The sequence below is a fragment of the Ciconia boyciana genome, chromosome 2 (genome assembly GCF_034638445.1).
Source record: "Ciconia boyciana chromosome 2, ASM3463844v1, whole genome shotgun sequence".
NCBI classification, from domain to species: Eukaryota; Metazoa; Chordata; class Aves; order Ciconiiformes; family Ciconiidae; genus Ciconia; species Ciconia boyciana.
In genome coordinates, this window is record NC_132935.1 from 141,190,896 (window position 1) to 141,205,866 (window position 14,971).

At 43.7% G+C, this 14,971-nt stretch overlaps 1 protein-coding gene across 1 annotated transcript in view; it reads right to left on the bottom strand.

The window, feature by feature from the left end:
- The window catches only part of DYNC1I1 (dynein cytoplasmic 1 intermediate chain 1), a 196,675-nt gene extending 182,512 nt beyond the window's left edge, over positions 1–14,163 (bottom strand). Inside the window, exon 1 of the mRNA XM_072851493.1 lies at positions 13,975–14,163. The gene's annotated coding sequence lies outside the window, so the exon portion shown is untranslated. The remainder of the gene's footprint in view (positions 1–13,974) is intronic.
- Between the last annotated feature and the right edge of the window lie 808 nt (positions 14,164–14,971).

The window sequence follows — 14,971 nt, forward strand, 5'->3', positions numbered from 1 at the left end:
AAGCTGTTTGTCAGATATCAATGAACAGCTTTCTAAAAATTCATTCCCTTAATGTCAGGAAAACTAACTAGCTTTTTCCCTGATTTGAGCATCAATGGTTTAGTGCCTGGCCCCTTCTTTACAATGCTCTAGTCAGGGTGATCAAATCCTATTATAACTTTGCCCTATTTATAACAAAACAGATCTTACACACAACAAAGATGATGTATTAAACTTCCTTCAAAGAATGTTGCCAGATCTGAGTTACAGAAAGAAATTAATCTCGTTACTTTCATCCTGCATATATTATAGTCATTCCTTAGCCCCCCAAACAGCTTATCAACCTTCAAACTGGCTATTTACTATTTTAGCACAAATTGAACACCAAGGGTATGTAACCACCTTTCTCAGATGTCAGCAAGTCAGCCGTAAGCAAGGAGGCAAGCGTACTCGTCACTCTGCCTGGCATTAACCGCAGAGTTAACACTCTGTATTCATTACTGGGAACAAATTTCTAATAATTGCCACCCTGTGTGCCAAAAGGCATGCCACACCAAGAGAGATATAGGCAAACGGTAAAAAAGATTTACTTTTAACATTCTCTGTGGTGCACAATGACAGCCCAAGGCTTATGCATGACCTAATCTTCTACAGCCTGGGAGAAGCCATTGGTCAGAGGGAAACAGTAATGAGCACATTTTGTAGTGAAGCAATTAAATCACCTATCTGGGAGAAGGAACACGTAGGATTAAACACACTGAACATCAAATGTAGAAATAGTTCTCATAGCAGGGCAGCAGCCTAGGGCTCCCCTCGTCAAGGGAGGTGCATAATCTTAGCTCAAATTTTATTTTGATTGGCCCAGTTTATTGTCAAGGGACACAATTTTAAAAGGAGAGAGTCCTCCCACTCCAGAACAGCTTACAACCAAGTGCTAAGATAGATTCTTGAGATGCAGCAGGATACGTGGATGTGAACCACCTTGCACAGAGAGCACTCGCGTGCACTCCCCATACTCTGAGGGAATTCTTTCTTTGAGCTACTGGAGAAAGGAGCCTGCTCCTCCTGGCATGACTTTTAATGAAACGGACTGTTGTATAAAAACATGTTAAGCTACAAGATGTCAGTTTTCCCCGCATGCAATAAACATGCCTCAGAGTCCCCTCTCAGACTTGGAAATACAGCCAGTTCCACTTACACATCGAAGGGTCACCAGACCGGTCAGGATGGCAGCCACCTGGCCACGTGCAAATGCAGTGCTGAGGCTTCTGAGGACTGCGTTCTGGGTCTTCACCATCTACTGGACTTATCTCACTAAATCTGGATGCCCACAATGTAGATGCAGGGGTATCCTTACCATCAATGCAGGTAAAGTCAAAAGAGTCTGGGTATCCTAGGATGTGATTCCACTTTTCCTAAAGCAGATGTCTAAAAGCAGTTAAGATTAAGCATGCCCCAAAGCCTTCAGTTCCTCTCCAATGATGATAAAGGGCCCTGGGTGATCAGTTAAGTTCTAAAAATCTCCATTGTAAATGTCTCAGACTGAGTGAGAAGAATCTTGTCCTTAATATGCTCCCAGCAGTTCCTTTTACCTTGTCAGTGTACGAAACAAGATCTTTGAAAGACCATTTACATTCACCTTAAAATAATAATGGTGTCTGCACAAACTTCTCCACTGTACAGAACATAGGCAGAACTACTCCCCTAAGCTTATCACACAGGTAGTGACATCTCATGACCATTTCATTAGCGGCAGCGGTAAGCACATAAGCATGGAAGATGCAAACAGCAGCATTTTACCCTCGACTGGACTAAAAGCCATGCAAGTACTTTTACAGGTACAAGCCAATAGACTTATTACAGTTTTATAATAAGCTACAAGGTCTTTATCAATGATCAGCATCACAATATTTGAGCAGATATTTTTTCGAACCATTTATATGAGCACTGAACAGCCATAGGCATCTAAAAAGGTTTACTACAATTGCAGAACTAATAAATTGATACTTGCCAGAGTAATAAAACCACAGAGTTACAGAGGAACAAAGAGTGGCAACACATGTACATAGCTTGGACTAAATATAAGAAAAAAATAAGCACGAAGTGCCCAATGTATAATGAATGAAATAAAAACAAAGACAATGATGACAGTGCACACTTTTTATAAGCAGAAAAAGAAAATAAGATATAACATCTCCCTCCTCTTAAAGCCTGTTCTTTGTATCTCCTAGAAAAGCATCTTGTCTGTATGCTATCACCAAGCTCACCTAAAAAGAAACCTAAGTTTCCAAATCTGGTAGGAGATAAAAAAGCCTACAGATTTTATTGCCTGTTGGTGTTTGGGGGATTTTTACATGCTGTTCATTCAGTAGGCTGCACGAGAGTAGAACTATATTCACCACTCCATGAGCCTCAAAGTCTTCCCTGTTTTGTGACTTCCTATGTTGTCCTTTTCATTATCATCTCCATTGCAATTACCACAGGGGTTCATTAAATACTGTTACATATGGCATTAGTCATCCTATATAACTAATTATAAATAACTGATTCGTTAATATACTTTTCTAAAATAAATAGGCAGCATCTAGTACTTATAGATGCTGTACATGTATTATTCATATGCCTTCATAAAGAGCCAGTTACTCAAGTCCAAAACTGCAAAATGTCTTTAGTTTAGAAGGCAAAGGAAGTTGCACAATAAAATACTTTAGTCAGTGATTTTTGGTTTTAAAGAATGGGTTTATAGAGTGGGAGTACTATTACTATTGAAACTATTACATATGGAGTTTTCTACCAGGAAAAACTATTCGTTTCTGTTATGTACCATATTTGTCTCTATTTTGTACAAACTAACACATTTCCTACAGTTAAGAATATTATACGTTTTTACAACAGAAAAAACTCCCATGGGATCTACCTATGACTTTTACAAGTGTAAAGTGTGCATGCAAAGTATGAAATTGTACAAAGCACATAAATATCTTTGGTCTGCAGGAAACCAGAGGGATCTGTTACCCTAGCATAAATGCATTCTAATCCATAGTATTCATTTGAAAATAATGTTTGAAACACACTTCAAATGGGCAAGAGGGGCTAGAATCATCTTCTTGACAGCAATTTTTAAGTAAACATAGGAGTACCTCTTTTCATCATGCATCAGAATTTGTACTTGACTTCAGTCGAATAACATAAATACTTTTGCTAAATAGGCATATCAGTGTTTACAAGATCACAACAATGGGCAAATATTTGCAGCTGCAAAAACTTACCATTTGCAGTATTTTAAGGAATCTCCTGTGTGATGAATTCAGGGAAACACTAAGTAAAACTGGAGAGACTAGCTATTTTTTCTACATAACCTTGAGGCAAAACAGTCAGGCTTTTTACACTGCATTTGTGTATTTATCTATAAATACAAATGGTTGTTAAGTGTTAGATTTCAGGGAATGTACCATTTTTATCCTTCAGCTTCTGAACAGTTCTAGCAGATGGGTAAAGGTCTTGTACTTTGTTCTGTAAAGGTTTACAAATCACAGCATCCAGAGATTTGGTTCTGTGCTTCCTCCTGGTTGCTATGCAACAGGTCAGTGCATCTCTAGCCTGTTTATTTTGAGGCTGACAGGGTGTGAGATATGTACCCACAACTGCTCAATGCTCCCCTTATAATCTCTTACCATTTATTCTTTTCACTCTTGTTCTTCCATAATGGCCCTTCTACAAAATGAACTCAGTTACAGCAGAATTATAGGGTCCCTACAAAGCAGCGTACAAGCAAAGCTCTCCTATTGCCCATTTTTCCAGCAGCAGGCATAGTGGCAATGAAGCATCACCTGCTCATCATCCCATTCTCTCATGCCCCCTTAGCTTCTTAAATTTACCATGACCTTTTCAATTCCAACAAGCATAGTTCCATGGAAGAGCCATCAAGGTTGAAGAGAAGAAGTTGTTGGCAACAACTTGCTGGAGATAAGTAACAAACACACGACATTCCAGCTAGGATTAGAATGAATTTAAGTACTACATACCAACGGGTCCCTCCAGCAAAGCTGCTGCACATCTCCCACCAAATATCCTCCCTTTATATTGAGTTCCACAGAATCAACTGCATGTATCACCTCAAAGAAAACTAGATTTTAAATAGGTCCTTTCAAGTGTCTTGGATTTTCCCTCAATAAGCATTAATGAGCACAGTTATAACTGCACAATGATCTCGGATATGGTGCTGGGAGATGATCCTCAATGATGCAGCCAATACTGATTTGTATCTCCTCAGGATCTGACTCAGCAATCATGTCCCAGGTATGAAGAGTGGATGTTTTTAACAAAACAACCAGTTGCATGCCTGACAACATTTTGATCTTGTAGAATACAAGATTTCTAGGTATTCTTGGTCAGTTCCCTCTCTATCAGCTTCTGTTTCTGTTATCTTTTACTGTTTGGCTGCAGTAAAATGCAAGGCTCCATATGTGGCTCTGCATATGTCTGGGAATGGACTTGCCACAATTCTGAATCTTTGTGACTCTACATTCCCCACACATTAGTGTGGGGAACTTACTAGTTGTGCTGTTATCTTCTGTGAATTTCCCAGCTTGCTCCAGAAAGGAACTGCAGGACCTAGCAGGATAGTTTAAAAAAGTTCTCTAACATTCAAAGAGAACCAAATGCAAGCTATAAATTGTTAAGATTTGAGAGATGGGTAATGTGAGAGAGATGACAGAATCTAATCCTCAAGCTGCAGGTCACTTATCTAGAAAAAAAAAAGCCCTGTATTTCATGTTTCTGATTTCAATTTCTGTTGTATGTACTTCTTATATAAAGCTCAGATTTCAAAGATATCTGCTGCTATCATTGATATCACCACTTCTTCAAAACCTATATAAAATATCTGGTTCATCATAACAGTACCAAAGTGCCTCCCAGGAGTATATTTAATGACTTACTAAGACCTAACGTAGAATTTCACTTCAAGATGTCTGCTAGTCTCTCCTGAAATGGAGCAAAGACTCATTTTCTCCATCCTGCAAACATTTCAGACATTAAAACATGCACTTCCACTCCTTATGGGGGGTAAAACCGACCCTTCCGACTTTTCTGCCCTCCTCCTGAGATAACCCTAGTGGTATATGGCCAGCAAACTGATACTTAAAGCCATTTACCCAAACATAAAAAATGCATGCTCTAGTGTCTGCTGCTTAACCCAGTTATGACAACTGCCAGACAGACATCAAAGAACAAGCTATGCTGTCGACATACAGGTTTTGCTGGAAGACTTACCCAGATATCATTTCTTTCTTAAAACAAAAATATACTTTGCTTTGTGGCTGATATTTGTAAGGATGTAATTAGGCTAAAAATATTACACATTAATTTCATCTCTGAAGTCAATACAACGAAAGATTTAGAAAGTACGGAAGAGCCCTGGCTGTAAGAAATATGCAGAATATCTCATATGAGTTCTCGTAATTTTTAAGGAAGCAAAGTGGAAGAAACAACACTACCATTCCCTTTGTACTTCCCAGGGCTTCTTTGGCTGTAGTAACAAAGCGACATGAACGATCAGAGCTAGCCTTAGCCAATCATCCCCGTTTATCCGCATAAGTGGAAAAAGATACGCTAAGACAAAAAGGCAAGATGATAAATGCAGATGTCTAACAGCATAATTTAAAGGACATATAAAGAACTGCAAAGAATTTGAATATGGGAGAGGACTGAGAACCAAGAAGTCTATGTCTTCTACATATCTTCTCTGTGGTTAAAGTATTCCACCCAAATGGGAGAAACATGTTTTCTGGGGGCTTTGTTTGTTTGTGTTTTGGTTTGGTTTTTGGGGGTTTGGGGTTTTTTTTGTCTTGAGAGTACTGAAACCCACCTCCCTAGGGTGACTGTTGGCTAATGGGTGAGAAAGACTAGAGGAATGGAGATGGCATTCTTAACCATTGAAGCTATTTTCTGTTACTTTTTTTTCAGCAAAGGTTCATTGGACCAGAAGAAGCAGATGCAAGAGAGAGAACATTAGTCCCTAACTGAGGCCCCTGGGTTCCAGTCCTTGATTCAGGGTTAGTTTATATTACACGCAATGACTGTTTAGTTTAAAATACAATGCTGTATTTAGTATCTGGAGCCCAAGACTCGCCTTTCTCACTAGGTGCTTGAAGCAAAGCGCTCAAGAGTTCTTTCTCTTTTTCCCACGTGTTCTGTCACGCCCAAAGAATCTTTAATACTTTAGACTTAGGTGGAGCAGCTTCAGTGGGAAAGACTGGGAGGGTGCCTACTGCAGAGTAGCTTGCTGATTAGAGCATAGATTAAGGCAAAAATCTCTTTAAGCAAAGGCAAAAATTACCCGAGACCCCTTTACCTTAGGTGAGTCCTGTTAAAACCAGGGTGCACTAAAAGAGGGAGCACACACCACCAGCTGCAGCTTGTCGTGGAGCACACAGCCTGACACATGGGCTCACGAAACACAAACTAGATGAATCAGCCTAGAAGAGACAGACAGTGGACACCCAGGCTGTAGAGTCTGGGGGTTCAAGGGTAAGAACATATTCAGAAGCAGAACTCTAAGGTGAAAAAGAAGGTTTTTAGACACTTCATGTGCTTCGAGAACTAGGGGAGAGCCAAGCAGAGATTTTTGAGGATTGCAATTTGGCATTCTGTTTCTACACCATTTTGTTGGTCTAGATTTACCTGAGCTTCCCAGGCAGCAGCAGAACTTCAAGTTTGCAGAATTCAGGTGTGTGTCCCAGGTTCAAGATGTGGGCATACTCTGCATCTTAATCACAGCTTCCTACCAAGGCAAGGCTGGCTGCACATGAACTCTTCTCTCCCACGCACACATGTACCTCTCAAGTGCCCTGGTTTCCACAGAGAAGAAACTCTGGCAAATCGGCTGACTGAGAGCAGAAGCAAACAAGTCCCCAGCCGGAATGATGGGGCAGTCGCATTTCTGGAGTGCGCTGCAGGACTCCTCCAGAAGTAAGCCTCAGTGCACGACTTACTGCGCCAGGACCTCAGCTCCAGAATTTGAGCCCAGGACATTAGTTAGATGCCACCGGTTCTCTTCAAATGAGGAACCCAATGCCATAGATATTTTTGGAAAATAAATCAACTTCTACTAGTGGTTCTCAGAATATGGCACTGGTGGTTCACAAGGCAATCAGAAATGGTCCATGTCTGGTTTCCAGACACATTAAACTGTAAAATGTATGGGCTTATTGGTTCCAACAGAAAGTCTTGAGGATTAAGAAGGGAACGTAGTTTAATAAGTCTACAAATCATTGCAATATCACAAGAGGGAATGCAGGTGTGAGTAATACATTCAGCCCTTTAGCAAAAATGGACATTCTGTGATATGAGAAAGCACAGCAGTGCTTTCTCATAGATATCATAGCTTTATAGATACATACAGTATTTTAAGAAAAATAATACAAAAAATGGGAGGCCACTGACTTTAATTATACTTACGCCTAATTCTTCACTTAGTTTAGTGAGATCAGAAACCTTCTTGGGAAGACCTTGTAATTAAACTTCAAGCTGTGTCATTAAAAATTTACTGAATCAACACTGAGGAGACATGATCTTCATTTAAATACTTTAAAATCAATACTAGTATTGACTAATACTAATACTGCATTATATTATAATTTTGTTCAAAGAGACTCATGTTCATATGTCAGTGTGGCTGTCTCTAGTTTTTTATTTCCCTGTCCTCTGATTCATTGATAAGTAAACAATAAAAACCAACAAATGTTATGTACATAAAGGAAGGGCTGCTGTAAAAGGTGTGGAGAACATTAGTAATAAGGTTGCAACATCTTTTTTTTCCATCTTAGCCCTTTCCAGAGAGTATAATTTACCGTCATCTTTTGAGTTCTATGCTTTAAAGATATGGGAAAAAACCTAAAGCTCTATAATTTGTAATTATCAGATAAAAATAGTGCTGAATTTGCACAGGGTGTTTTTAATATATTTGAAGAGGCCCATAAAGGCTGAGAAGCTAGGCTTTCCTCTGTTTTCTTGCTATTAATCAACTTTCTGTGAAAAAGAAAATATTGTGGGAAATAATGGGACAGTTTTCCCACGGGCTCTTTCAGTACAAACAGAGAATGGCATCACTGTTTTTTTGTCTCCAGTACAATACCCTCCTATCCCATCAGCACAATTTTTTTGTATTATTATTACTACTATGGAGATAGTGAAAGGCAGGAATACGACATTCACAGGCTTTGCCAAGTGCAGCAGATTACGTACATGAATAGCTAACTGCACACTAGGGGGTATGATTTAGGTCAAATTTCTTGTTTCATTCCAAAAGGTTATAGATTTGTAAGCCATTCATTGTTTAACGCACCACATAGCTTACACCCATACATATATATAACATGAATTATCTTTTCTCTGTTTTTTCCAGAGGTAATATGTGTTCCTAGGCAATGAAGACTGGCAGAAGTCGATAATCTGTAACAAACTGCTATGAGTGTGTAACAAAGCTCTATGAGCAGACAGAGCTAAAAAAGGACAAAGAAAATAAGAATTCATTTAGGGGCAAATTGAGATCTGAACTCCTTCAAGATTATGATACAAACCACTTTCTGGTTCAGCAACTGTTCAAAATGTAACTAGAAACAAACTGATGAAAAAAATCGCTGTCATACAACTTTGAATAGTGTGATTAATGAAAACGGTGACTCTTTTATATTACTTAAAGAGAAGACAAACATGTATTATGAAGCAAGTCACATGAGTTTAGATAGTACCCGACTTTGTGCTGTGAGAATCAGAGAAGAAATTATTTGAAATGCTCAGCCAGTGGAACAGTCCTTAAACCAGGACAGACAGGTTCAAATACAAGGAACTATATTAGATGGCAGTCTGTTTTTTTTCTTTTTTCTGTGACCCTGTTTTGTCATATATTTTAATTTCTGAAAATATACAATAGCAATCATTTGAAATGTCTTTGCCCCAATTACCAAGTGACCTGGTAACCACTCTGATCCTAACAGTGGTGGCCTAATGTGCAAAACATGAAACAAGAGCATGCTTTGAATAGTATGGATTTAATACCACTGTCTATGCACTTTAAAAGCTAAGATCTGTGTTAATGGACACAGAACGGGAGGGATGAACAGTTTAAAGCAAGAGAGATCCATATTTCCCCTGCATGTGGTCTAGGACCTACAGTGATTAACTTTCAATACTAACATAGCATAGTTTGGGGGATAGCTTTTTCTGTCAAATTCAGCCTGGAATTATTAGAATCAAGCATTAGAAAAGGCTTGGAGATATTGATATAAATAGATAAACAATATAGCCTCCATTATATTTATTTATATTTAATCATACTAGACAGTTTTGTATCTTTGCCTTATTATAACTCCCCATTGTTTGAACACAAAACACACCATGTCTTTCTGCTGGACTGAACTGAAAAATGAGTAACTGAGGAGCAGGATTTGGAATTACTTGTACCACACCACAGATGGAGGGAGAAAAGAACAAGGAACTAAACCCAGTTCTACCCCAGGGAGAGAAGACAAAAGGGAAGGGAAGACCAGTGAGGAGGGAACATGGCGTTAAGGCTAGTATTGAGGAAGAGAGAAAAGGATAAGCCTCAGAGAATGACAGCAAGAAGGAAAGGAAATGTGAAGAGAAGAAGATCTGACTGGAAACAAAAAGCTGTGTCCTTAAAAGATTCCCTCTGTAATTGTTTTCTGCTGAGTGGCAGTAAATGAGCCCTCTTTCTCTGCCAAATTACTCATTAATTATTCTAGGACCAAGCAGGGACAGTCAGCCAGCACCTGGAGAGTAATACACAGGGTAGAACTGCACTGGTCCAGAAGGGCTCCAGGGAGGTTTGTTCCTCAGGTTGATGTAACCTGTCTCTCCAGCTCAGGCAAGCTGGCCCACATGCATGGGAGCAGTGTTAAATATGAAAATAGGATAGCATGTACTTTAAGATTAACAGCCAAAAATCACAAGAGTCATCTGAGCAGTGATTATTCATCAGGTAACACAGGTATCTGCACACAGGTCAAAGCAGCAGTTACACAGGACCTCATCCAAAGTCAATGCAAAGACTCCCGTTGGCTTCAATAGGGTTTGGAGACATCTCATGGCTTTCAAACAATGTACATAGCTGACTCCTGCCATCACTCTAGAGGTTAGATTCACCACCAGAGAAGTCACAGAGAAACTCCTATTACTGTCAGTAGTGACAGGGCTGAGTCCTCTGCCCTTAAAAGTTCAGCATGGAGTTATGGTGTGCTGCCCACAAAACACTTCCAGAACTGTCATTCCTCCTCCATGCCTTCTGCTGCTGCAATGCACTCCTGGACACTCACCAGAACACTTTTGCCTCAAAAGGGAAAACAAAAAGTGCTGAAGAAGCACAGTAAAAAAAAAGAGGGGGTATAGTTTTAAGCTCAGGAGGAGACGGGACGTCATAGCTCTCACAGATGATCAGAGGTGTCCTGCCTCTCTGAGATCTAGCAGCTCCCACATCAGTCTGCTTCACAGCTTCCTGCAGCTCCTGCCATCTGCCTGGAAGTAGCCATTTCCCAGAAAAGTTGGCAAGATGATGCCACCTAAAATGAACAGTACTGGGGGAGCAAGCTCATGTATACTGTATACTGCCTTATTTTGAGTGCTTGCAGATGGCCAAGTGAACAACAGCTCCCAATGTCATGTCTGACTAAAAAGAGCTAGCACGGTTTTAGATGGATAATTACCAAGTAGCAAAAGGGACATATTGTGTCTATCTGAGATTTAGACTGAGCCAGGGTCTCAGGCTGCCACGGCAGCTTTTCAGACACTTTTTTTCGGATTTTTCAAATTTTCTGTTTTTTAAGCAGTATCATTCTTGCATTACCATTTCCGCCTGCCTATATAGCTCAGCTGGGTGGAAGACCATACGATCCCTCGTCTGGAAAGCAAGCTCCCTTACGGACACATAAATGTGTATTCACCTGTATAACTTGTGTTGCTCAGATGAGCTAAAATAAGCTGCACCGGCAAAAGCACAGTTTTACTAATACCAGATGCATCTGTACTAAGGGCACTTTGCCAGCATACTCCATCAGTATTCCTGCTGGAAAATGTCCCTTTTACACACAGACTACATCTACAGTCATTATGGCTTGTTTCATTTAAGGTTTTTAAAATAAAAATATGAAAATATCAGATGAGTATTGCACTGAGGTCATGATGTCTGGCTATGGCTGTAGAAAGCCTGAGACCTTACTGCTGCAGATACGAATTTCCCCATGCACCTCAGTGGGGATTTCAGTGTTATCTCCCTCTAACCTCCCTGAAAATTAAAGCCCATGGGTAGGACAGGGAGGATCTTTCTGTTAACATCCCACTACCACCTCCAAGTAGCGGCTCCTTTTGGCACTAGGCATCAGTGACTCTGAAAGATTCCTAATTACTACTCCTGTTATTGGTCAAACCAAACCAAAGGAGCTCAACAGGGCACTCAAGGCGTAGCACTAGTTAATAAGCCTGAGTAGTCCTAGGGAGAGACCATGAACTATTTTAAACCTCTGTGAGAAGAAGTCAAGTTTGAGGAGTTGGAAGTTCCCACATGATTACCTGAATCATTAGCAGGAGTTGGTGAAGCTTTGAAAAACAGCAATGCCTTTCTATACCCTTACGTTTTTCTATTTCGCTCCCTTATCTTTTTCCCTCCCAGCCCATTTCACCTCATTGTCCAGTATCCTGCAATGGTGAGACCTCTACCACAACCCATCACATCCAGCTCTATCTAGCGTTCCCTCTCTCTCTTCTTTCAGATTGGAAAACTGATGGCAGCAAGGAATGATTCCTGAAACCTGTCTTACAAAAGAAAAGGAGACCAATACACTTGATCTGTTAATTTATTTGAAAATAAAGCAGGTAAGTTCTTGCCACATCATTTAGAGTACCTACACTGAAGACAGCTGCTAAAGCAAGGCTTTTATCTATGAGAGATGACATAACAGGAACCAGGAACCTGAAGCTGGAAAAACACAAACTGGAAAACAAACAAATGTATTTCAATAATGAAAAAAATAGCCACCGAAAGGCATGATGAAGGAGGGCAGCTCACTGCCCTTCCTCCTACAGAAAGAGCTGGAAGGTCAGCTTCTTAAATTAAGATCTGCAGGGTACAAAAGAGTATTTGCCTAACTACTCTGAGTAGCCAGATTTCCAAATTCTCAATAATCACTGCATGTGTAGTAGGGTGTGGTTTACTGGTGCTCCTTTAAAGATTCCTCTCTTAAACTGTGGATAAGGCAGCACTGCAGTTAATGCATTTTTAGGGCAGACTAATTTGAGGCAGAGGTGTTTAGAGCTAGGAGGAATCTAGCTAATCCGACTCTAAACAATCTCTTGGACCTCCACATACCTGGCCCTCAGAAGTCTTTCACATATCAAGGAAGAGGATAGCAAGTCCCAATCCTCAAAACAGTCTGTGAACAGAGAAGAAGGTGGAGAAGGGGCAACACATTTTGTATTTCCATGGACTATAAATAGATGGTTTTGGGAAAAGAAAATGAAGCAGAGGATGGTTATCAGAGTGAGCACTCCCAGGGGCAAAGACCTGGGTGCAGCCCCAAGGTTTGTGTTGAGGAAACCCATTCTTGCTGAGAAACGCTACACAGAAATTATAGAAGGAATTTTATCCACCTTCACTAAGTGTGGAGACTGTTACTAGAGATGTCCTCTCAAATGGCAAGAAAGTAAAAAGAGGAACCTAAAAGAATCAGAAAAGAAAACATATAACTTCTTCCCATTAACTTAGCAAGAACAAATGAGGGACTTCAACAAAGCACATTGGTAGTAACAGAACTGAAATTCCTCGGTGGCTCTGATAATACCATCTATCAGGAGATAGATGGTCCTGGGATTTGGATTTCCATTCTGAAACAGGTTCTGCAGCACAGTGTTTCATGATATTTAGAGCCATTTCAGAGGTAACAATGTCCTCATGTAGAAGCGAAGAGCTGACAAAACCCTGTATGTCAGGATAAATTACCAGGTGCAAGTGCCAAAGCCACGTGCCAACTTCATGTCAGGTCTTTCTATCTCATCCCCCCTATAATAGCAGGTTAGATCGCTTGGTCTGTTGAGAATCCTTATTTTATATGTATTTATAGTTGAAATTTGTACTTTCTGTCGATGACAATATTGACAGACAAATATACTTTGTTCCAGTCAGTAAGACAGGGGCTTTGTCTAGGAAATATCTAGGGGCCTTATGCTCTTTGCTGACCCACGGGGATTCCAGGGCAATGAAACCGTAATAACATCCTTTTGAAAATGTATTTCAATGGACTACTAGTGAAAAAGGCCTCTCTGATTCCCTCCTTCTCTCACCCTTTTAGGGAATCACCTTAGGAACGGGAAAATATCAAATTCTCTGTCTGCTGTCATCGTGGACTTGAGCAAACCCGCTGTTGCTCACGCTGTGCAAAGAATTAAAGATGGGAAACTTTTTCCCACCCCCCCTTTGCTTTAAGCTGCTGGGCGCTGAGACACAAGCCGGGGAGCCTGCGGCAGCCCCTCGCGGCGGAGCGGGACGGCGAAGGGGCCGTGCCGGGGCCGGGGCCGGGGCCGCGGCCGGTGCCGGTGCCGGTGCCGATGCCGGTGCCGGTGCCGGGAGGAGCCCCAGGGACTGGAGCAGGTGCGGCGGAGGCCGGCGGGGCTCACCGCAGCCCTCCCCGCCCGCTCCCTTCCCAGAGACGAGCCGCCGGGGTGGGAAAGCCCACCTCCCGGCGAGGGCCGGCCGGTTCCTGCGGGGCAGCCGGGGGATGCCCGCTAACCCAGCCCGGGCCGGGCGCCCGGGGAGCGCCTCGGGCAGCCGCGCCGAGGCTCCGCGGCCGATGCGCATCCCCAGGAGGGCCCCCCTCGCCCGGCTCCTCCGCCCCCAACGCCGGGCCCCCAAGGGGAGCCCCCGCTCGCCCCCTCCGCCGCGGCACGGCCGCGTCCCGGCCTCGCCGCCCCCCGGGGGTGCCTCACCTCCGCCGGCGCCCGGGCGATGCGGAGAGGCTCCCGGCGCCGCGCAGCCCTCACCGAGCCCCCGCCGCCGGGGGAGCGGAGGGACTGCCCGCTGCCCGAAAGGCTGCTGCCCGCGGCGCTGCGCTCTGCCGTGCCGTGCCGTGCCGTGCCGTGCCGTGCCGTGCCGTGCCGCCCGCCGCTGCAGCAGGACCGCCGCCGGCGGCTGAATGTGCTGTCTCACGCTGGACAGGCTCCTCCCGAGAGCTGCTGCCGCCGCCTTCCTCCTCCTCCTCCTCCTCCTCCTCTTCCTCCGCCCGCGCGCCCCCGGCAGCGACACCCCCGCCGCCGCCGCCCCCCGTCAGCCCAGCAGCGCCCGGCGGGGCCGGGGCGGGGCCGCGGGGGGCGAGGGGCAGGTGGCGGCGGCGGGGCCTCCTGGAGGGGGCCGACGCCTCGCCCGGGGCTCCGGCGGGCCTGGGCCCCCGCGCCTGCCCCCCAGCAACTCCGGCCTGAAGTGGGCTCCCCCGGCCGCTGCGAGGTCCCCTCGCTGTCACCCCTGGGTGTCACCCCCACAGTGGCGCAGGCTTCTCCCCTGCACGGCAGCCTGGCTACCAGCCCAACGACGGCATCACCGTCAGCCCCACAACTGCCTAGCCATCACCCACCACCACCTCCACAGTACCCTTGCCACCATCCCCATGGCAGCAGCCAGCGGCTCCTCAGTGGCTTAGCCGTCACCCTCAAAGCTGCCTAGATATCCCCGCCATGCCAGCCTCACCATCGCCACCACTGCAGCCTGGGCATCAGCCCCACTGCAGCCTGGCCATCAGCCCCACTGCAGCCTGGCCAACAGTCGTGAGGGCAGCAGGCTCCCACTGAGGCCCTGTCCCTTTGGGAAGAACAGGGAGAGCTCCAGAGCAGGCGAATGATAGCCAGCTTTCATGGTTAGACAAGGGCAAGGCTGCCCAAAGGCAGGTGTTTTGTTTCGTCCCTGTTTCCTCACACCACTCCTGTGGGGACA